A 22501-nucleotide genomic window follows, 5' to 3' on the forward strand; every position below is an offset into this window, starting at 1 on the left:
CCTGTTGGCAGCAATCTACAATTAAATTTACCCCAGCTCTCAGTTACATGAGTCACTTGGCAAACAGATTCATTTTTAGATAATTTAAATAGCTGAATTGTTACAACAAAAGAGATTCGATTTATTTAGATTTTACAATGCAAGTGATAATCTGGAGCATTGTACATTTCAAATATCATACCATTTGTTGATGTAGGTGTTGTTGTTGATGGTGTTGTGACTGTAAAAAAAGAAGAAAAAAAAGCAGCAGTTCAGGTTTCAGCATACTTTTAAATATGTATATTTTTTCTTTTCCCACGCAGCCAGAGAATCTAACGTACATGCTGCAACACTACATATTATATCTTAAACCCAAGTGTTTGCTTTATGGACATGAAACAGAACACTTAAAATCTTTTCAATCAACATATGAGCAGACATGTTGACACACATATTTATTGACAGTTGAAGTGATTTGGTCTGATATTAACACTGTGTGAGCTTTGACACAAAAGCATTTTAAATTTATACAGTCCTGATCAAAATTTTAAGACCACTTTAAAAATGGCAAAAAATCATATTTTGCATGGTTGGGTCTTAACAATGTTCTTCAACGTGCAACAAGAAGAAATGGAAATGAGACAATTCATTTTTTGAGCATGCAATTTATTGAAAACAATGCTTACACTGAAACAGGCTGTTTAACAGCTGATCAAAAGAACAAAAATCAGAGTTTCAAACATGATCTCAGTAATGAGTAGCTCCACTGTTATTGTCGATCACTTCAAAAATTTATTGCAGAATCCTTGATGCAAGCATTTCCAGGAGGTGAGTGGAAACATTTCTCCAAGTGGTGAAGACAGCCGCTCAAAGGACATCTACTGTCTGGAATTGTTGTCCATCTTTTAAACTTCCCTTGCCATCCATGCCCAAAGGTTCTCAATTGGAGGATCTAGATCAGGGGATCACGTAGGATGGTCCAAAAAAGACTGATGTTATTCTCCGGAAAGAAGTCCCTTGCCCTTGTGTACTGTAGCGTTGTCCAGTCGTTACCACACAGACAAGGGCCTCAGTCATCAGGGATGCTCTCTGCAACATCTGGACATAGCCAGGGGCTATGTTTGACACCCCTGCACCTCCTGAGGCTCCATTGTTCCACTGAAGAAAAAGAGCACCCCAGACTATTATGGTGTCACCACCACTGTGGTGCATAGAAAACATCTGAAGTGGCATCTGCTTGGATTTTTTCTCATCAGAGAATAAAACTTTCTTCCACCTTTCAATGTCCAGTGTTTGGTGCTCTCTTGCAAAGTCCAAACAGTCAGTTCTGTGGCGTTCCAGGACAAAAGGCATTTGAAGATGTTTTTTTATATTTGAAGACCTTCAGTCTCAGATGTCATCTGATGGTTATGGGTTTGCAGTTGGTACCAGTAACGGCCTGAATTTGAGTCGCGGATCGTCCAGTGTCTTGAGGGACAGCCAATTGGATCCTGTGGCTCACTGCAGGAGAAATTGTTTGTTTCTTCCACTCAACTTTTTTGTTCCATAACCCTCAGAATCATTTAAGAAATTCCAAATGACTGTCCCACCTCAGCAGTGATGGTGCACTGCCAGAGACCCTGCTTATAGTGTTTAGCAACCCGAGCATGTTGAAAAAGGGAAACATTTTTTGCCTTTCCCATCAGAACTTAATGACAGTGTGACTACCTGACAGAAAATGACAGTGAATCCACATTTTTGCAAAGATCTGGCATTTTAAAGGCAAGTGGTCCTAAACTTTTCTTAAGTTGTAAAACAGCCTGTTTCAGTTTAAGCGTTGTTTTCAATAAATTCACGTTCAAAAAATGTTTTGTGTCACTTCCGTTTCTTCTTGTTGCGTGTTGAAGCTCTACCTGAAATCTTGTTAAGATCCATCCATGCAAAATGTGATTTTTTGAGATTTTTCAAGTGGTCCTAAACTTTTGATTGGGACTGTACATGAATATATAAAAAATTAAAAAAAACAAAAAAACAAAATCAAATAAAATGCAAGTGATGATCAGGCGCTCACAAAAACATTTATGCTTTACATTTCATATGTTGTAGTAGGCATTGTTATTACTGGTGTTGTGACTGTGAAAACAGGAAAAAAGCAGCAGTTCAGATTTCAGCATACTTTTTTGTGTTGTAGATTAATATTTTTAAATGCAGCCACAGAATCTAATTTAAATTACCCTTGCAATGTACATATTATGTCTTTAATATCAAGTGTTTGCTTTAAGGACAGGAGTGCTGTGCTTACATATCATCACCATATAAGCCTTGGTGAAATTGTTGAAAGACTTTAGGTTAGTAAATACAGTGACTACAAATTTTTTAGTGATATTTACTGCAAAACAATACTTTAAAGAAGGAACAAGGAAAGCAAGAATTGTTCACATACCTGGAGTTGTTGTTGGACATGGAGAAATATCTGTGGAGGAAATTCAGGGTTGCAATGTTTATTTTTTAGTATATGACAAAAATTTTTAACAGCAAAGAAGACAAAAAAAAACACAAATGACAAAGACAAAAAAAAAACAAATACAAGAACACACCGTTATTTTTAACAACAGAAAGTTTACACTGAAGTTTAATAGATGATTCTAAGTAACCGTAGCTATATATTGATGAGCACATCCTGGCCAGATACATTTAATAAGGTCGTTGGTGACAGCACTTTTCTGTAGCAACCGCGAGAAGATTTCAGTGCTTACTTGTGATTGGTTTACGAAACTCTCCATTAGAAGGACGGAAATATCATCGAATTTTATGTGAAGAATAACATGAAGATGTAATGAAGGGATTTTAGAGTTTAGAGTGGGCGAGTAGGGATAGATATAGATAGAATAATGTGGTGTGGCTTGACATTGGGTGAGTCTATTTAAGAAATTGGATGCATTCCACTTTGCAATAAGTGAAATTCACCACGGACCATGATGGACCTTTTGTGCATTTCCACAAAAGGTATTTAAGGTATTTATTTAATCAGCAACACTGCTTTTATCATCTTAATTCCCATAGAAGCAGTAATATTTTATTAACAGCAGCTTACTTGCGAATTTTAAGTAAGCTCAACAAATATAAGCAAACACAAATTTTGTCTGTGCAGTTTGGATCATAGGGTATCTTGCTATTGCAAATGTACCGTTTCTCAATTTTCTATGGAGAGTAAACAGGAACCTTAATATGCAATAAACAATATAGAGAAAAACATAAGATAGAGAGGACTGGAGAGAAGAAGTTGAAGCTGAAGTTTTGTTTTTTTGCCATACTGTAAAAAGAGTTTAAAAAACAAAACAGGATAATAATTATTTTTGGTTGGTTTGCAATATTGGGGGTGTCTGTGCTGCAGAGCAAAGAGTTAGAAACTGGCTGTGACAGAGGCTTACTTGCGATTGGTTCACAGAACTCTCCACCAGGAGGAAGCCCTTTGATGCATTCACAGGTTTGGGAGGTGACATTACTGCATGCACCGTATCGGCCACACTTCTCACATGACCAGGCAAACTGGTCCTCACATTGACACTGCAGTCCTCCAGTGGAGTTTGGATAGCACCCTGATAAAGACATTTAAGACAATCACCAAACACAGCTCATAAATCATGCACCAGAGTATGAACACATTTAAATGTGACTGAGCACAAAATTCTTACATGTGGTGAAGTTCAAGTCTTCTATTATTAAAGACCCAGTGATGTTTTGGGGAAAGGACACATTTCTCACATAGCCTCTGAATAGATCAATGAAATTTGGGGGCAGACTGGATATTGGGAAGAGCAAGTTCAAGTCTATATTAAACTCCACTGGCTCTGTAGAGGAGACAAGAAGAAAATCATCACAAAACTCTTTCACAAATATGAGAAACAACATTTACATAAATTGTTTATGAACAAACACCCCATCTAAGATGTTTCTACTTCTTTTGAGATGCACAGGATCAGAAGAAGTACAGAAGTGAAGGGCCACACCTCTTAATTTTTTAATTCAGATTTTTTTCAGCTCCATTTTCACAGGTGTAAAAAACAAAACAAAAGAGCACCTAGCCATGCAGTCACCTTTTTCAAACATTTATGAAAGGATGGATCATTCTAAAGAGCTCACTAACTCAATAACTACTGAGGTCCAAACCTCCTCTGGCATCAGCTTAAAGACATGAGTGTCCTTGGCTGGGCAGCTGCAGCTGCTCCAATCGAACATAAATTAGTTAATTTTAAAAAACAACATTGATTTTGATGCAAATGTTTATTATAATGATGAATAATATTCTAAATGTTATTCAAGAAGAAATTTAATAGTATTTACATATTGCATTTAAATAGTAGAAGCATTTATATAAATCTTGTTGAAAATGTAAATTATTTAAAAACATTAACTCATCGGTTTCAATTGACCTAGTAAACCTAGTCAGATTACCAAAGAAAGTATAACCCTTATTAACAAAATGGTTTTTCCAAATGCTCATTTTTCAATAACAAGTGGATTAATTTTAAGTGATGGAAGTTATCATATTCCTGTTTTTTGGATTATACATAATTCAGATGTCAAGTGTTCATTTAATGTGAGTGAACCACCTTAAAAATGAGTCACAAGAAAGAATTATGGCATTGAAGACTGATCAAATAAATGAAATTTAGGATGATGTATCCATATTGATGACCCATGTCAAGCATATAATGTATAATTAGGAAATGCTGGTTGAAAGACAAAAAAATTTTAAACTATTTTTTAAAATAGTGAGAATGTCAGAGTATTGAATATTAAAAAGTCTTGAAGATATCAAAAAATCTTTTGTAAGAATAAGTACAAAGTGGACAGCTCAGATTTACTTGCTTAATACTAATAATAATAATAATAATAATAATAATAATAATAATAATAATAATAATAATAATATAGTCCTGCTGCAGTTGATTTAAGCACTTGGTCCAGCAGCTCTACACCAAGTAGAGCTTGGTGAGTAATTTCCAAAATGCTCACTTTTTTGCTAAAAGAGAGACTCTACTGACACACTAAAATAATAAGCTTATTTCTGCTAATATCCACAATATAATTTGTTCAGTCACTACACAGAGTTCATGACAACAACTCATGGTTAAAACCTGGATCGAATGCTTAAAGGAACAAATGCTTTGACCACATCAGGTAGCAATTCCTAAAAAAACGTCAACTCTACAAGAACATCAGAGTTGATCCAGATCCACTTAAAATGATGAGCATAGCTGAAAACAAAAGACAGAGAAGATATGAAGGGGACAGAACACAGAATAGTTTTAGTGTCCGGCCATAGATACTCAGGGATAGCAGAATGGTAAACTGAATATGTAATGGCGACAGCCAAAACAGCTTTGAATTTTTTGTTCCATAACCCTCAGGATCATTTAAGAAATTTCAAATGACTGTCTTACTACGGCCCACCTCAGCAGCGATGGTGCGCCGTGAGAGATCCTGCTTATGCAGTTAAACAACCCGACTACGTTAAACAAAAGAAACCTTTTTTGTCTTTGGCCATCGGAATTACAGTGTGACTACCTGACAGAAAATGACAATGAATCCAGCAGTAAAACAGCCCGTTTCAGTTTTTTTCAATAAATTGCATGCTCAAAAAATGATTTATCTTATTCCTATAAAGGAGTTCGAGTCTCCAGAGGGAAAATCCTGGGGTTCGAGTCCCCAGGCCTGTGTTTTTGTTTCTGTCCAGCGACCGCTCACTGTTTGTGTCCAGGCTTTATTAAATGAAAACATCCATAACACTCCCATTCTGTCTTGTTGCATTTTGAAGCTCCACTTGGAACCTTGTTAATATCCATCCATGCAAAATATGATTTTTTGACTTTTTGCAGGTGGTCTTAACCTTTTGATTGGGACTGCATATGAATATATAAAGTATTAACAGAGATTAAAGTTATTAACAAAATCACATAAATAGGGTGTAGTTGCAGATCATTTAAATACGGATGTCGTTACAACAACAGTCATGCAGTTTTTCAGAATTTAAAGTGCAAGTGATGATCAGGCGCTCACAAAAACATTTATGCTTTACATTTCATACTTCATACCATATGTTGTAGTAGGCATTGTTATTACTGGTGTTGTGACTGTGAAAACAGAAAAAAGCAGTAGTTCAGATTTCAGCACACTTTTCTTATATTTCAAACTTCTCTTTTCTAAATGCAGCCATATAAATAGCTGTGTTGGTACAACAAAAGTGATTCACGTTTTAGATTTTACAGTGCAAGTGATAATCTGGAGCTCACATACATACATTCATTCTTCACTTTACATTTCAAACACCATACCGTTTGTTGCTGTAGTTTCTGGTGTTGATGGTGTTATGGCTATAAAACAGGTAAAAAAGCAGCAGTTTAGATTTCAGCATACTTTTTTGTGTTGTAGATTAATATTTTTAAATGCAGCCACAGAATCTAATTTAAATTATCCTTGCAACGTACATATTATGTCTTTAATATCAAGTGTTTGCTTTAAGGACAGGAAGCAGAACACAACAAGTGCTGTGGTTATATATTATCACCACATAAGCTTTGGTGATATTTATATTTGACTATATAAATTATTAACAATTAGTGTTAATTAATTTATAATAATGTATAATTATAAGTAATTATTTATAATAAATAATTTGTGTTAATTAATTATTAACACAAATGACATTGTTGAAAGACTTTAGGTTAGTAAATACAGTGACTGCAAATTTTGTAAAGATATTTACTGCAAAACAATACTTTAAAGAAGGAACAAGGAAAGCAAGAATTGTTCACATACCTGGAGTTGTTGTTGGACATGGAGAAATATCTGTGGAGGAAATTCAGGGTTTGAAAATGTTTATTTTTTAGTATATGACAAAAATGATTAACAGCAAAGAAGACCACAAATCAAAAATGAAAAACGGAGAAAAAAGGAAAAAAGATCAAGAACGCGCCGTTATTTTTAACAACAGAAAGTTTACACTGAAGCCTATGTTTGATAGATGATCCTTTGTAACCATAGCTATATGTTGATGAACACCTGCTGGTCAGATACATTTATTAAGGTCTTTGGCGAAAGCACTTTTCTGTAGCAACAGCTAGATTTCAGTGCTTACTTGTGATTGGTTTACGAAACTCTCCATTAGAAGGACGGAAATATCATCGAATTTTATGTAAAGAATAGCATAAAAATGTAATGAAGGGATTTTAGAGTTTAGTCTGGGCGAGTAGGGATAGATATAGAAAGAATGATATGATGATGATTTTAAGTAAACAATGTGACTGGATGTGTACATCTGTATTGGTGTATTTGTAGGTGGTATTCCTTTGAGACCTACTTTTAGGCCACTAAAGCTGACCCAGTTAATTAAACTAATGCACCAATCTCAGGGGGAGTGTGGCTGACAGGACTCAACCTGCAAGGCTACTCAGTTTAAAATGTTTGAATGGGTCATTCTGAAAAGCTCATGAATTCTAGAAAGGGTGGTATTGTGATCGTAATAAACAAGTCTACTTAAGAAATTGTATCTCTTCTCTATGTTTCATGATATCTGGGAGTGGTAATATCACAAAGTGGATGCATTCAGCTACAAGTAGTTCATTTGTGATCAGGTCACAGAACTCTCCAGTGAGAGGAAGCCCTTTTATGTACCTGCAGGTTTGTGAGGAGACATTATTGCAGAGTGCAAGATTTTTAAAAGGAGAATGGGAGGCAGGATCTTCAGTTTTCAGACTCCTCCTCAGTGGAAGCATAAAACCAGCTCCAAGATTGGATTTGGGAGGCACTCTCTCTCTAACTTTAAAATATTCCTTTTTGACAGTTAGGAATAGTTGTTTTGAAATGGCCTTAGAATATTTTAAATTGGATGGGAATAATCAGGAACACTATTAATTACGTTTGGTTAAGAAGTTTATTAAATTAAATTTGTATGAGATAAATTCATTAAAGTGTTGGTTAATTCTTTCTTGTTGCCAGTCTGGAATTGTTTGTGGTGGAAGGTTTGGAGATACTCCTTAAAAACAAGAAAGTAAAGCCATCCCACAGGCCCGTGTACACCCTCAGAAACAACCCTTTTGTCCGTCCCATCATGGCTATGTGGCCATGGTGAGAATTAAGTCAACACAAGGCGTTTAGCAGTATTGCTGAAGAGAAATGGGAGTCAATGGAGTTATTTTGTTTAGGTGTCATGAAATTTTAAGTAAGCTCAACAAATATAAGCAAACACAAATTTTGTCTGTGCAGTTTGGATCATGGAGTATCTTGCTATTGCAAATGTACCGTTTCTCTATTTTCTATGGAGAGTAAATAGGAACCTTAATATGCAATAAACAATATAGAGAAAAACATAAGATAGAGAGGACTGGAGAGAAGAAGTTGAAGCTGAAGTTTTGTTTTTTTGCCATACTGTAAAAGGAGTTTAAAAAACAAAACAGGATAATAATTATTTTTGGTTGGTTTGCAATATTGGGGGTGTCTGTGCTGCAGAGCAAAGAGTTAGAAACTGGCTGTGACAGAGGCTTACTTGCGATTGGTTCACAGAACTCTCCACCAGGAGGAAGCCCTTTGATGCATTCACAGGTTTGGGAGGTGACATTACTGCATGCACCGTATCGGCCACACTTCTCACATGACCAGGCAAACTGGTCCTCACATTGACACTGCAGTCCTCCAGTGGAGTTTGGATAGCACCCTGATAAAGACATTTAAGACAATCACCAAACACAGCTCATAAATCATGCACCAGAGTATGAACACATTTAAATGTGACTGAGCACAAAATTCTTACATGTGGTGAAGTTCAAGTCTTCTATTATTAAAGACCCAGTGATGTTTTGGGGAAAGGACACATTTCTCACATAGCCTCTGAATAGATCAATGAAATTTGGGGGCAGACTGGATATTGGGAAGAGCAAGTTCAAGTCTATATTAAACTCCACTGGCTCTGTAGAGGAGACAAGAAGAAAATCATCACAAAACTCTTTCACAAATATGAGAAACAACATTTACATAAATTGTTTATGAACAAACACCCCATCTAAGATGTTTCTACTTCTTTTGAGATGCACAGGATCAGAAGAAGTACAGAAGTGAAGGGCCACACCTCTTAATTTTTTATTTTAGATTTTTTCAGCTCCATTGTGACAGGTGTATAAAAGAGCACCTAGCCATGCAGTCCACCTTTTTCCAAACATTTATGAAAGGATGGATCATTCTAAAGAGCTCACTAAGGGTACGTCCACACTAGCCCGGACAGGTTTGAAAACTGTGTTTTCATCTGAAAATGCTCTAATCTACGTGCTACAGCTTTAAGCAGCTGTGCGCGTTCCCGCGGACGGCAATCACTTTCTGGCAGACAATTGCTTTTTGGCACAACACCTGAAGCAAAGGGGGCAAAACAATTACATGAGTGCTGCTTTTTGACTGAGGAAGAATAAAGTAGTCGTGGTAAGCCAATCACATGACCACTTTAAGATGACAAAGCAAAATGGTCATATATACCAGTTTTTAAATTGTGTTGATAGGCCACGTAAAACCAGAGTCATGATAAACAATATATACGCAGAGTTTTTTCCTCAATAGCTTCATCATGTTTACTGTCCAAGGACAGCGCAGCAAGCACTCTCTGCTTATGAGCAAAAAATTAAAAAAAACTAAACAAAAAACAGACCTTTCATGTTGGTGAAAAAATGCGCCATGTCGACCAATCAAAAAATGATATGAAAACATGACATTTGGTTGTTTAGGAAGAGGGGGAGGTTTTAGGAGTGACAGCGAGAGAGAAAGAGAGAGAGTTTTGAGATGTGAGAGATTTGTGACGTTTAGCATGTTTGGGGTGTGTAGTTAATGTGTTGTCTTGTGTATTTAGTGTGTAGTGTTGTGGATAGGTTGGTGTTGTGTGTCAGAACAATGAGGCGACTGCTGTCTCCAGGTAGAAACAGGAGTGATACACCTGCTGCTGTCAGACCTGCAGGTATCAGGCTGTGATGTTCTCCTTTATAGTGGACAGAAATGATTTTTTGGGAGTCGCACAAATATTTTGTGTGGCATCTTATTGAATGCAGGACACCTGATTGTTATGGAAATAGCTTTAAATGTTTTTGTTTTTTTTAAGGGTGAAAGTTGAATGGCTGCAAATAATTTTGTTGTTTGCAAAACTTGTGCATATGATTTTAAAATTGACAATTTATATTTGCATTTAAAGTTATGAAATATGATTCATTAAAAATGTTTGTGGTTGTTACAGTAAAAAATATAACTTTTTCTACTCGGATGTTATGTTTTTTGTCTGATTTTGCATCAATTGTGTTAATACAGTATGTCAAAATGAAAACATAACTGTAAATTCAGACACGTGAGGTTGTGCTGAAAAGGATGATACCAAACAAGGCAAATAAACAGTTTTTAAAGGTGAAATGTGGGGAAAATCAAAAGTAGTTAAAAATGGCCAATTATACCCTGGACCCCAGAGGGTTAAACATTTTTTAGTAGTAAAACAATAGTTACTTTTCAAGTAATTAATTTCTTTGTAACTTGTAATCTTGTAACTCAGTTACTTTTTTAAATAAGTAACTAGTAACTATGATTAATTACTTTTTCAAAGTAACTTGCCCAACACTGGTTGGGACTGAAAAACTCAGAAAAACAAAGCAGTAGTTCAGATTTCAGCATACCTTTCTTATATTTCAAATTTCTCTTTTCTAATGCAGCCAAATAAATAGCTGTGTTGGTACAAAAAAAAGGGATTCATGTCTTAGATTTTACAGAGGAACTGATGATCTGGAGCTCACACACAGACATTCATTCTTTACTTTACATTTCAAACGCCATACCGGTTGTTGCTGTGGTTAATGTTGTTGATGGTGTTATGACTATAAAAACAGGAAAAAAGCAGCAGTTTAGATTTCAGCATACTGTTTTACATTTCAAACTAAGAACACTGAAAGTGTTGTTGTTATATATTACGGAAGTGTAGAGCTGCCACCCAGGCAAAAGAAAAATAGAGGTATATCACATTATAACTAGAGATGGCACGATACCACTTTTTTATGTCAGATACCGATACCGATATCATAAATTTGGATATCTGCCGATACCGATATGAATCCGATATAGTGTTTTTTAATCAACAAAACAGTTTTTTTTTTATATCTTGCTGCATTTTGTATAAGTTCATACTCAAGTTTAAAACAACAACTACACTAAAGCTATTCTGTTATACCTGTATGCAAAAAAAAATTTCATAGTTCAGCAATACTGATCAATCTAATAAACTTAAATCTACACCATCCTCCCTATTCTGGTATTTTAAAGAGTACTTAGCGTAAATATTAAGCAACCTAACTAATAGGGTTCCAACTCCCAGCAACAACAAAAATAAATAAATAAAAAATAATAAGGAACCACCCCTCACGCTCCACCTCATGATGCTTAATCGACGTAATCAACCTTAATTTGATGCAGTGTGAAAAAAAATGCACAGAAATCAATTATTTTTCAAGAAATATTAAATAGATTCAACATCTTTCTTCAACAAAATTGCAGTCTGCACAGATGGTACCTTCCCAAAGGAAAAAGTACTATAGCTTACATATTAGTACTATAGCTTATATATTAGTTAGGTATATATATATATTAGACTTAATAGTTACTATATACAGTAATGGACTTCTATTCATTTTACATCAAATTAAAACTTTGGGTGTCAGATAATTATTTATTAAAAGCTCGACATTTTAAATGAGAATAAGAAAGAAAAGTATGTCTTTGTGCTCCCTTTTCCCTGTTCATGCCCTATCGGCCCCCCTGGCTAAACTTTGCTAGATCCGCCCCTGCTCAGTTACCAGCGTCAGCTACGTAGAAAAAGATCCTGGTGTAGAAAGTAATATTAAATAAATTCTAACAACAGCTTATAAAGCTTAAATGTGCTGCTGTTGTTTATCCACTGGTTTCCTCTTTCTGGTGCAAAGTGGGCCAAAAACAAACAAGAGAGACGGACTCGCGACAGAAAAGCTGATCAGCTGATCATTAAGCAGTTTCATGATTGAAGTAGCAGCAGAAGAGGCAGTCGCTCCATATATCGTTTGTTAAGCTTAACGCAGGAATGCTTTACAAACATTCAGAGATGGACTTACACACTTGCTTTACTTCTCTCGGGATAACTTTGTCGGAGATGAAATGCCGGGTTGCTAGCGAAGCTCCAAATGCTATCCAGACCACCACAGGTCCCGCATGCCACAGCTGCTCTATCACGTGATGCATACTGCTCCGACGTGCTAACGTTCTGAGGTGAGTTACGGCGTGTTGCAAGTTTTGTGAGGTGCTTTCGTGATATTTAATGGATAGAATTACATTTTTTATTTTTCTCCGATATCCGATCCAGTAATTTAGGTCAGTATCGGACCGATACGTAATATCGGATCGGTCCATCTCTAATTATAACGTGAAAAGTTTATTGTTCTAACAATATACTTTTCATGGTTGTACAATATACTATCACTACTATCACGTTATAACAAAAAACTTTTATGTTCATACAATATAAATATTATATTTCACGAACATGATAATTATGTATATTGTATTTGCATGATAGTATATTGTTCAAACATGAAGAGTGTAATGTTACAACAGTAAACTTTTCACGTTATGACGTGATATAGGCTCGATTTTTCTTTTCCCTGGGTGGCAGCTCTACACTTCCGTAAAATACAGTGACTACACATTTTTTTTGTAATGATATTTACGGCAAAACAATACTTCAAAGAAGGAACAATGATGCAAGAAGAATGTTCACATACCAGGAGTTGTTGTTGGACATGAAGAAACATCTGTAGAGGGAAATTATACTTTTAAAATGTTCATTTTCTAGTGAATGACAAAAAATAATTAACAGCAAAGAAGAAAATCCAAAAACACATGAAAAAGAGACAAAGGAAACAAGAACACACCATTATTTCTAACTATAGAGAGTTTACAGTGAAGCATATGTTTAATAAGTGATTCTAAGTAACCATAACTATATGTTGATGAACACACGCTGGTCAGATACATTCATTAAGGTCTTTGGTGAAAGCACTTTTCTGTAGCAACAGCTAGAAGATTTCAGTGCTTACCTGTGATTGGCTCACAGAACTCTCCAGTAGAAGGAAGTCCTTTTATGCACCCACATATTGGGGAGATGACATCACTACAGGCACCGTATACTTCACACTTGTCACATGACCAAGCAAACTGGTCCTCACACTGACACTGCTGCCCTCCAGTGGAGTTTGGATAGCACCCTTTTTAAGACAACACACACAGTTCATAAGTCATGCGGGATCAAATGAACACTATTACATATGACTGAGTACAAAAGTCAATTAAGATCAAGTCCTTACATGTGGTGAAGGTCAGGTTTTTCAGTGTTAAAGACTCAGTGATGGTTTGGGTTAGGGAGACATTTCTCACAATGTGTCTGAGTACATCACTGAAATCTGGGGCCACACTGGATGCTGGGATGTGTAATTCAAGGACTATATCAAAGTCCATTGGTGCTGTGAAGGAAAAAAGGGGAAAATTCATCACATAGACCTGTTACAATGATGGGAGATGTCATTTAATATAAGATATTGTGTTAAGCAGTGTATATGTCAGATTATCAAGGAGTTTAGCTTTGTTTTCCAATAATTTACTCCAGTCAGCTCTCCTCATTCGTTACATGAGACAACCTAATATATAAATAATTAGTGGTGCAACGGATCAAAAATCTCACGGTTCGGATCGGATGAAGGTTTTAAGTCACAGATCGGATTTTTGGATCAGCAAAAAAAGAAAAAACACAAAAGTTTAACATTTACGTATTGAAGTATTTTTTGCCTGTTAAAAACATTCAACTCAAGACTCATTCCACGCAATTATATAAAAAAATTAGGGCAGTACAGTCTTTGTATCACTCAATTCTATTCAATTCCATTTTATTTATAAAGCGCCAAATCACAACAACAGTCGCCTCAAGGCGCTTTATATTGTTAAGGTAGACCCTACGTGCACGTTAGCATATGCTACTTCCGGTGCGGAAACTCCTGTGGGGAGCTTTGTTTCCGGTGTCCTATTCACGCCTGGTTTATGTCTTGGGCATTTACCCAATATATTTGTAAATGATGTTCATCGACTTGTCGATATTTTCCCCCGCGCCTCAGAGCAAAAGAGAAAAGGGATTCGAATGTTATATTTCTCAGCTGTCCCTCGTTTATCGCGGGTGTTATGTTCTAAAAATAACCAGCGATAGGTGAAATCAAGTAGCCAATTTTATTTTTTGACGGTGCAAAACGTTTGGTGGACATCGTGGACATACAGTACTGCACTTCAGAGTCACACTGCTAGCAATCGATGCAGCGATTCTGTACTGTACAGGAGAGACGTCACGGAGGAGACCATCTGCAGCGATCAGGACGCAGGACACGCAGCGAACCGTGTTATAGTGAGGGACCACTGTAATTTTGAAGGTAATTCACAACATACCCTTTGTAAATACTAATGTATAGAAACCGTTACCAGCAATCATTCATTTTTTGTGTGGCTTTTTTTCACGGCTTGTTGACATGCTGTGTAGGTGTGTACTTGACTAGCTGATCTCGACATAACGGGGAAACATCTGGTTTGACTATTCTTCAGCTGTAGTTTGAATGCTGAACATTTGCCTGTTTAAATCATAAGACCAGTCACTATACAGAGATGTGCTTCTGAATGTGGATGATGTGTCTTCTGCTGCAGTAATGCAGTTCTGCTTGTGTTGAGTGATGTAAACAACTGATCGATCTAAACTCTTTAAACGTCAAAATTGATCATTAGATTTTTTATGACACACAGTGGTGAGTGTTCCCACCTTCTGCTCTTTGTAACTTAACACGATCTTTCCGTTTTCGAGTTTTGGACATGATTTTGGAGTATATCTTAGTAGCGATTGACCGCAAAGTAAAGCTACCAGAAATGTACAACCCTACATCCGGTCTCAAACCAGGAACTTAGCATTTTCTCGTGCACAGGGTCTATAATACATACCGCTCATTATATCGCACTTCCGTTGCTCTGGAGGTCTGAACGATCTTGCCACTAAAGTGGACGCGAACGGGATATCATTGCGTGGCTCAAGCACGTGCATCATAGTTTAAACCCCTTGTTTTGCACAATGAAATACGGCCTCCCGTCTGCAGCTAAACACCCCAGTAGCTTTTGTAATAGCTTTAGCCCGGTCGGATTGGGCAGCAAAGCGCTGCTTAAATACCGCAAACTCCTCTGCTTCTCCACTTGGACCACTAGCGCTGGCCATAACTATCACTTAACAGACCCACCACACCACCATACACATACTTTTTTTCTTCTTTTTCGAATCTTCGGATCACGTGCGTGCCGAACCGTGGAGTGGGATCGGTTCAGATTATTATGGATCAACCATAATCGGTTGCACCACTACAAATAATTGATTCATGAACGAACTGTAATGCTTATCTTTCGTAAGTTTTATTACTACATAATTGGTCGAACTTTATCCCTGCAATAAATAAATGAATAAATGCATAAATAACCAAGATGTTTGTCATACCAGGAGTTGTTGTTGGACATGGAGAGATACCTGTGAATGAAGATAAAAATTTAAATATTTCATTTTCTTCTCCCTGTAAAACGGTAATTTCAGTCATAATCAGCACCAGATTTAAAACATATTAAATATGGACACAAGCATTTTGCCACACATTATACTCAGTACTGGTCAGAATGCAATCAGTTATGTAAAAAATAAGTTGGTTTAAGTTAAAAACATTATAAAGAATAACAAAAAAATAAACCATGATGATGATTCTAATAACAACCCTTTCACTAAAAGTCTGGCTGGAAACATCCTTGAAAGATATAATTGTGGGAGAATGGGTGGCAGCTATACACAAGAGCCACTAAAGAATGTCTGGCTTATATAATATATACACAGTTATAAAGAGAAAAATTAAAAGAACGATTTCTGGATTAAAAAGAGATTACGTTAAAATGACTGTTCATGTGAGAATGTACTAAAGATAGAGTATAACCATATATGACTGAATGTTGAAGTGGTGGAATTTCTATGTGAAGAATAACATAAAAAATGTAATGTAGTGATTTTAGAGTTTCGACTGGGAGGATGGAGATAGATATAGAGAGACGGATAGGGTGTGGCTGGACATTGGATGATTTTATGTAACCAACATGATTGGATGTCTAGATGGGGGGAGACAGAGGAGGAAGGTGAGTAGGCACTTGGCAGAGCATAAAAAACAGAGCACCCAGAGACACTCTTTTGTATTCCCTGCATCTCCTCTAAGATGAGCAGTTCAGAGGATTGGATTTGAAAATTATTCTATTTCTTCAGCTACAAGCTGCTTACTTGTGATTGGTTCACAGAACTCTCCACCAGGAGGAAGCCCTTTGATGCATTCACAGGTTTGGGAGGTGACATTATTGCATGCACCGTATAGGCCACATTTGTCACATGACCAGGCAAACTGGTCCTCACATTGACACTGCAGTCCTCCAGTGGAGTTTGGATAGCACCCTGATTAAGACATTTAAGAGAATGACCAAACACAGCTCATAAATCATGCACCAGAGTATGAACACATTTAAATGTGACTGAGCACAAAATTCTTACATGTGGAGAAGTTCAAGTCTTCTAGTATTAAAGACTCAGTGATGGTTTGGGGAAAGGACACATTTCTCACATAGCCTCTGAATAGATCAATGAAATTTGGGGGCAGACTGGATATTGGGAAGAGCAAGTTCAAGTCTATAATAAACTTCACTGGCTCTGTAGAGGAGACAAGGAGAAAATCACAAAACTCTTTCACAATTACGAGAAACAATTTCACATATTTTTTTTATTTTTATATCACATTTATCTCTATGTCTCTACTTCTATTGAGACTTTACAAGTTAACGACTATTGAAAAAGCTGTCATGTTACAGTAATCTGTGGTAAATAGACATTCGTGCTTTAACCTCCCAAGACCCGAACTCTTTCGTGGCATGCATTTTTAATTTCTTTTTGCTATTTGGGCTGATTGGGACCTGATGAATTTAAAAACAAAGAACTATGTGATTTTTTTTAACCTGATTTTTGTTTCTGAGAAAAATGAGATCCACATATGAGGACATTCGGTTTAAATTTCGATAGAACAGTGGCAGTATAACGTCCTTGTAAGTGGATATCAGGCCCTTGTAGAGCAAAATTTAGTAATTTGGTCTAGACAACCCAAAATGTGATGTCCACATATCTGGACGCCAGGTCCTAGGAGGTTAAATTAAATGTGTTATAACATATGGTGATGTCTCTCATACACAACATATTTGTCACTACAGCTATAGAATTTTTGAAACATATTTCATAGCAAACTTCTGTATTAGGCAAATTGAAAAAAAAATCAAACATATGCACACACTTCTTGTTTTTTCTAAAGTGAATGAAGATTGGTGCCATACAATTATCCCACCCTGTTAAATTTAAAGTAAAAGCAATAATTAGAAGAAAATGGATTTTTTTCATACCGGGAGGGTTTGTTGGACTTGGAGAAATACCTGTAAACCAAGATAAAACATTTAATTATTTATTTTTAATACCCAGGAAAACAACACAATAACGGTTTACATACATCATCTTAAGAATTTGCTATTTGGACGGAAGTACAGGCCCATATCTCTTGATTAAAAAAAAAAATAGCATATAGCATCTATTGTTAAAATTGTTAAAAATAGCATCTATGAAAGAATGGATCTTTCTAAAGAGCTCACTAACTCACTAACTACAGAAGTCCAAGCCTTCTCTGGCATGAGCTCAAAGACATGAGTTTCCTTGGCTGGGCAGCTGCAGCTGATCCAATTGAACATAAATGATTTAATTTTGAAAACAACAGTGATTTTGATGCAAATTTTTATTATAATGATACAAACCATTCTGAACATTATTCCAACAATCAATTTAACAATATAAATTTGGAGGTTATTTATATCTTGCATTTAAATAGTAGAAGTATTATTATTATTGTTAAAACTGAAAATTATTTAAAAACATCAACTCATCAGTTTGAAGTGATAGCCATGAGTGAGCCTTTAGTAACAAATAGAAAATGCAGATTTTTTGTTAGGAATTATGACTCTTTTATTATGACAAAGAAATTGGTGTGATGTTTTATGGTGGTGGTGTACAGAAAGATTTTCAGTGTAAGGAAATGTAGGTCTATCAGTATTTTTGGGAAAATATACACCGTAATTGTCGGGCTATAAGCCACTACTTTTTGCACAAGCTTTGAACCCTGTGGCTTTTAGTCAGGTGCGGCTTTTCTATGGATTGTCCATGATTTTTGTGATATCGTAAGAGGATTTGTTTTGTTTTTTCCGCTGTTGTACGGCACTACGTTGCCTGGCAGAAGGATCGGGATTCAAGAGTGGTATGTTGGTCACATGTCCGTCCACCAGGCAACGTAGTGCCGTACGAAGTAGTGCGAAAAACAAACTTCAAAGTAGCGCTACGCGTTCAGCGGGAGGCGTGGATGACGAGCGGCGATAAACTTGCGAAAAGCAAGTTATGCTCAACTCCACCAGTGGAATCTGACAGCGTGGAAATGTGTGAAAACATCCATGATCACCAACAGATTTCTATGTATTCTGTATGACTTAAAGCAGTTATGACATGATATGATTTCTCACCCAATAAAGGAATATTTAATATATCAGTCTACTCTTCATTCTATCAGCAACAGTTATCACAGCTCGTACATTTGCTTTTTCCACATATACGTAAGCATTGGGCCAATTACTGCTGTAATAGCTAATAATGATTAATATAATAACTATAATATTGGCCATATTATATTTACATTACCAAAGTGAGATGACTTTAGTCTCATGAACAACATTAGCTAATTGTTATTTACTAGCTAATCTTAAATGACTGTTCAGTACAGAAATTAAGCCCAAAAATCATGTTTTACAGTCCTGTGGTCTCAGCCTCAGATACTTATCAAATCACACAGAGCTCATGTAGAAACAAATGAACAAAATATGTTCTCCTTCATTTCTGTCAAACAAAGCTGTATGAAACGTTTCCAGCTGTTAGTATCATGGTTGCTAGGCAACCTGGGCAGCGCGACGGAGGCTAGACTGTCCCATTTCACAAGCCTACAAGCCTCGCACTTTCAGCCTTAGCGGTCTTTGAGGACCATTAAGGCTGCGTACTTTAAGGCTGCAGACCCAGAATTGGGATACAGCCATGGGGAGACAACACAAATGAACCAGCAACAAGCAGAAGGAAACACTTATATACACACACAGAGGGAACACACAGGCAGGGTAGACTAGACACAGAACAGAGGGAGCACAGAGTAACATGAGGGGGCAAAGGGAACAAAACCTAGGACCTAGAAATACAAAACCAAAACACCGACAGTAATAATGTGGGAAACATGTAATAAACAATTCAATTCACTGGGTCACAGACCCAAGAACATGACAATATCATTGTTAGGTTTTTCTCTGTACAGTATGTATTATTGTAGGGTCTACCTTACAATATAAAGCGCCTTGAGGTGACTGTTGTTGTGATTTGGCGCTGTAGAAATAAAATAGAATTGAATTGAACTTGGGAGTCCCTCCCAGCTGACCAAAATCATTCCTATTTTGCTATTTTGGATGGGCCCGTGGCTGGATTGGTAAAGGGCAGAGAGCTCCAGTCCGACTCAGATGCCAGCAAGGTGGAGGTGGAGTACTGGTTTGGGCTGGTATCATCAAAGATGAGCTTGTGGGGCCTTTTCGGGTTGAGGATGGAGTGAAGCTCAACTCCCAGTCCTACTGCCAGTTTCTGGAAGACACCTTCTTCGAGCAGTGGTACAGGAAGAAGTCTGCATCCTTCAAGAAAAACATGATTTTCATGCAGGACAATGCTCCATCACACGCGTCTAAGTACTCCACAGCGTGGCTGGCAAGAAAGGGTATAAAAGAAGAAAAACTAATGACATGGCCACCTTGTTCACCTGATCTGAACCCCATTGAGAACCTGTGGTCCATCATCAAATGTGAGATTTACAAGGAGGGAAAACAGTACACCTCTCTGAACAGTGTCTGGGAGGCTGTGGTTGCTGCTGCACGCAATGTTGATGGTGAACAGATCAAAACACTGACAGAATCCATGGATGGCAGGCTTTTGAGTGTCCTTGCAAAGAAAGGTGGCTATATTGGTCACTGATTTGTTTTTGTTTTGTTTTTGAATGTCAGAAATGTATATTTGTGAATGTGGAGATGTTATATTGGTTTCACTGGTAAAAATAAATAATTGAAATGGGTATTTATTTGTTTTTTGTTAAGTTGCCTAATAATTATGCACAGTAATAGTCACCTGCACACACAGATATCCCCCTAAAATAGCTAAAACTAAAAACAAACTAAAAACTACTTCCAAAAACATTCAGCTTTGATATTAATGAGTTTTTTGGGTTCATTGAGAACATGGTTGTTGTTCAATAATAAAATTATTCCTCAAAAATGCAACTTGCCTAATAATTCTGCACTCCCTGTATCTGTAATCTTGTAAGTTCTTTAACCCTTTAAGACCTACCATAGAACCAAGTCCCCCAGAGCTTATATTATATTTTTACATGCTGTAGTGCCATTTTTGGGAGCATTTCAAGTTGCTATACTTAAATACAACCACTATAACCCAAATTTTAATAATATGTATGCATTAAGTGCATAGTAACTACATAAATTGCAAAAAAGTGCAATAAACTACAAAAAATTGAAAATCGTTTTTGTTTTTTTAACATATATTTCTAGTTAGAGAAATTTAAGAGGCTTCATAGTTTTACTTTTGAAATACACCAATTTTTATATACTGCAGGAAAAAACGAAAATAAATATTATAATGCAAATTTGCAAAAAAAAACAGCATATGCATCAATTTAAACTATTTCCAGAAGTGTAATTTGAGTTGTAAGCATCCCAGAAATGATACAGAAGGGTCATAAAGTCAAACATAACTTTTAAAAACATCAGTATAGGCTCATAAGGCCCTGAAGGTAAAGAACTACATTTCTGCGAAAATGACGTCACTTCCGGTTTCATGCAGGTAATAGTGGACATGCAATAGTTCGCGCTGACGTCTATTCCAACGTAGGAAGTGTTATGAACAGCTGATCGGATCGGCAAAGCGTGTTTCTGGAATATTATTTTTTTGTTGCTGCAAGTGCTTTTTATGCAATTTTTGCAAAGCTACATGTGGAAGGAAACCGTGACCGAGGACAAGCTGATGGCATAAGATGCAAGTACAACTCCTCCGGTTTCATGTGCAAAAAAATTATTGCGCTAGCTTACATGGTTGCAGTGCTACAGTGATTTAAAAATAGTTACGCAAAACAGAGCGTGCCCACTCCGACCGGCTTTAAAGGGTTAAACTTTACTGTATTTCTCTTTAGATCAAAGCTGCATTTTTAGAGAAAGGTTCAACATTTCCCCAATCAAATATTCCTCAGTAGTGATGTGTCATTCACTTTGTAGTGAATCAGAAGAACCAACTCCCATCAAGTGAGAGTCACCTCACCACTTTTTGTTTTTAAAAAGGTTTCTTGTGTTGCCACAGTATTGATTGATTGATTGATTGACTGATCATACTTTATTCATCCCGAGGGAAATTGGGTTAAGGCTGCCAACCGTGCCAGCGCCGTGTTACCCTTCCGACCATTACATACATTACACAAACATCACATGGGGAAGACAGGTCAGAGGGGTATAACATGGAAAAAGCACAACATGAGGAAAGATAAGGAGAAAAAAAATAACTCCCCCCAGACTGAGCTGCAATAGGGAGATCAGTTTGAGAACAGAAAAAAACACCTCTGCACATAGCACATGAAAAAAAACTCTTAATACACCAAAGAAACACATGACAAGCAACAGGGATGGGTAAAGGGTGAGAGACAGCCGATTTAGTCAGTACATCCGGGCCTGCAGCCTATGCGCTGGTCTCCTTGATCCACCGTCAGCATCGGAGGGTAATAAGCGTCGAAGGCGTTTGGGGGGTAGGGGGGATGAGTGTACATCTGCATGTGTATATATGTCTGTGTGCATGTGTGTGTGTGTCCAGAGTTCAGCTGAGACAGTGTCCTTCGCCCTGCCAGGCTAAGTAAACAGTCTTCCAGCCAACCCAGGTGGCCTTGCATAGAATGGGAAGAACACTCTAAACACAGTCGTGTTCTTGTTTGGCTCCAGCCTTGAGGCCGCAGCTGGCACCGAGGGGGTATCCGCATGAAGTGATGGTGTTTTTTACTTTAGTGCGAACAACTCATATGAATTTCAAAGCTTTTCTAACAGTCCAACACTGGTCTCTCAATCTCCCGTTGGAGAGCCGTGAGATTCTCCATGATGTTATCAACCTTAAGCTCCGTGATGTTGTCATTCTTGTGCTCAAAGAGCCTATTCTGAGAACTTACGACCGCAGTGAGCTGCTCCAAGATTGAAT

At 37.0% G+C, this 22501-nt stretch overlaps 1 pseudogene across 1 annotated transcript in view; it reads right to left on the reverse strand.

Moving 5' to 3' along the window:
- Positions 1–22501, reverse strand: part of LOC146714266 (uncharacterized) — a 62961-nt pseudogene that overhangs the window by 9897 nt on the left and 30563 nt on the right. The window contains exons 22-38 of the transcript XR_014916480.1: positions 17542–17571; positions 16649–16804; positions 16385–16552; positions 15569–15598; positions 13365–13520; positions 13098–13265; positions 12783–12812; positions 10815–10853; positions 8771–8926; positions 8507–8674; positions 6781–6810; positions 6297–6335; positions 6057–6095; positions 3654–3809; positions 3390–3557; positions 2402–2431; positions 182–220 (exon numbers count right to left, since the gene is read on the reverse strand). The product of XR_014916480.1 is annotated as an uncharacterized LOC146714266 (transcript). The remainder of the gene's footprint in view (positions 1–181; positions 221–2401; positions 2432–3389; positions 3558–3653; positions 3810–6056; positions 6096–6296; positions 6336–6780; positions 6811–8506; positions 8675–8770; positions 8927–10814; positions 10854–12782; positions 12813–13097; positions 13266–13364; positions 13521–15568; positions 15599–16384; positions 16553–16648; positions 16805–17541; positions 17572–22501) is intronic.

This window comes from Copadichromis virginalis, linkage group LG3, assembly GCF_057382275.1.
Source record: "Copadichromis virginalis isolate Kocher_CV1m ecotype Utaka linkage group LG3, C_Virginalis_male_GT1.1, whole genome shotgun sequence".
NCBI classification, from domain to species: domain Eukaryota; kingdom Metazoa; phylum Chordata; class Actinopteri; order Cichliformes; family Cichlidae; genus Copadichromis; species Copadichromis virginalis.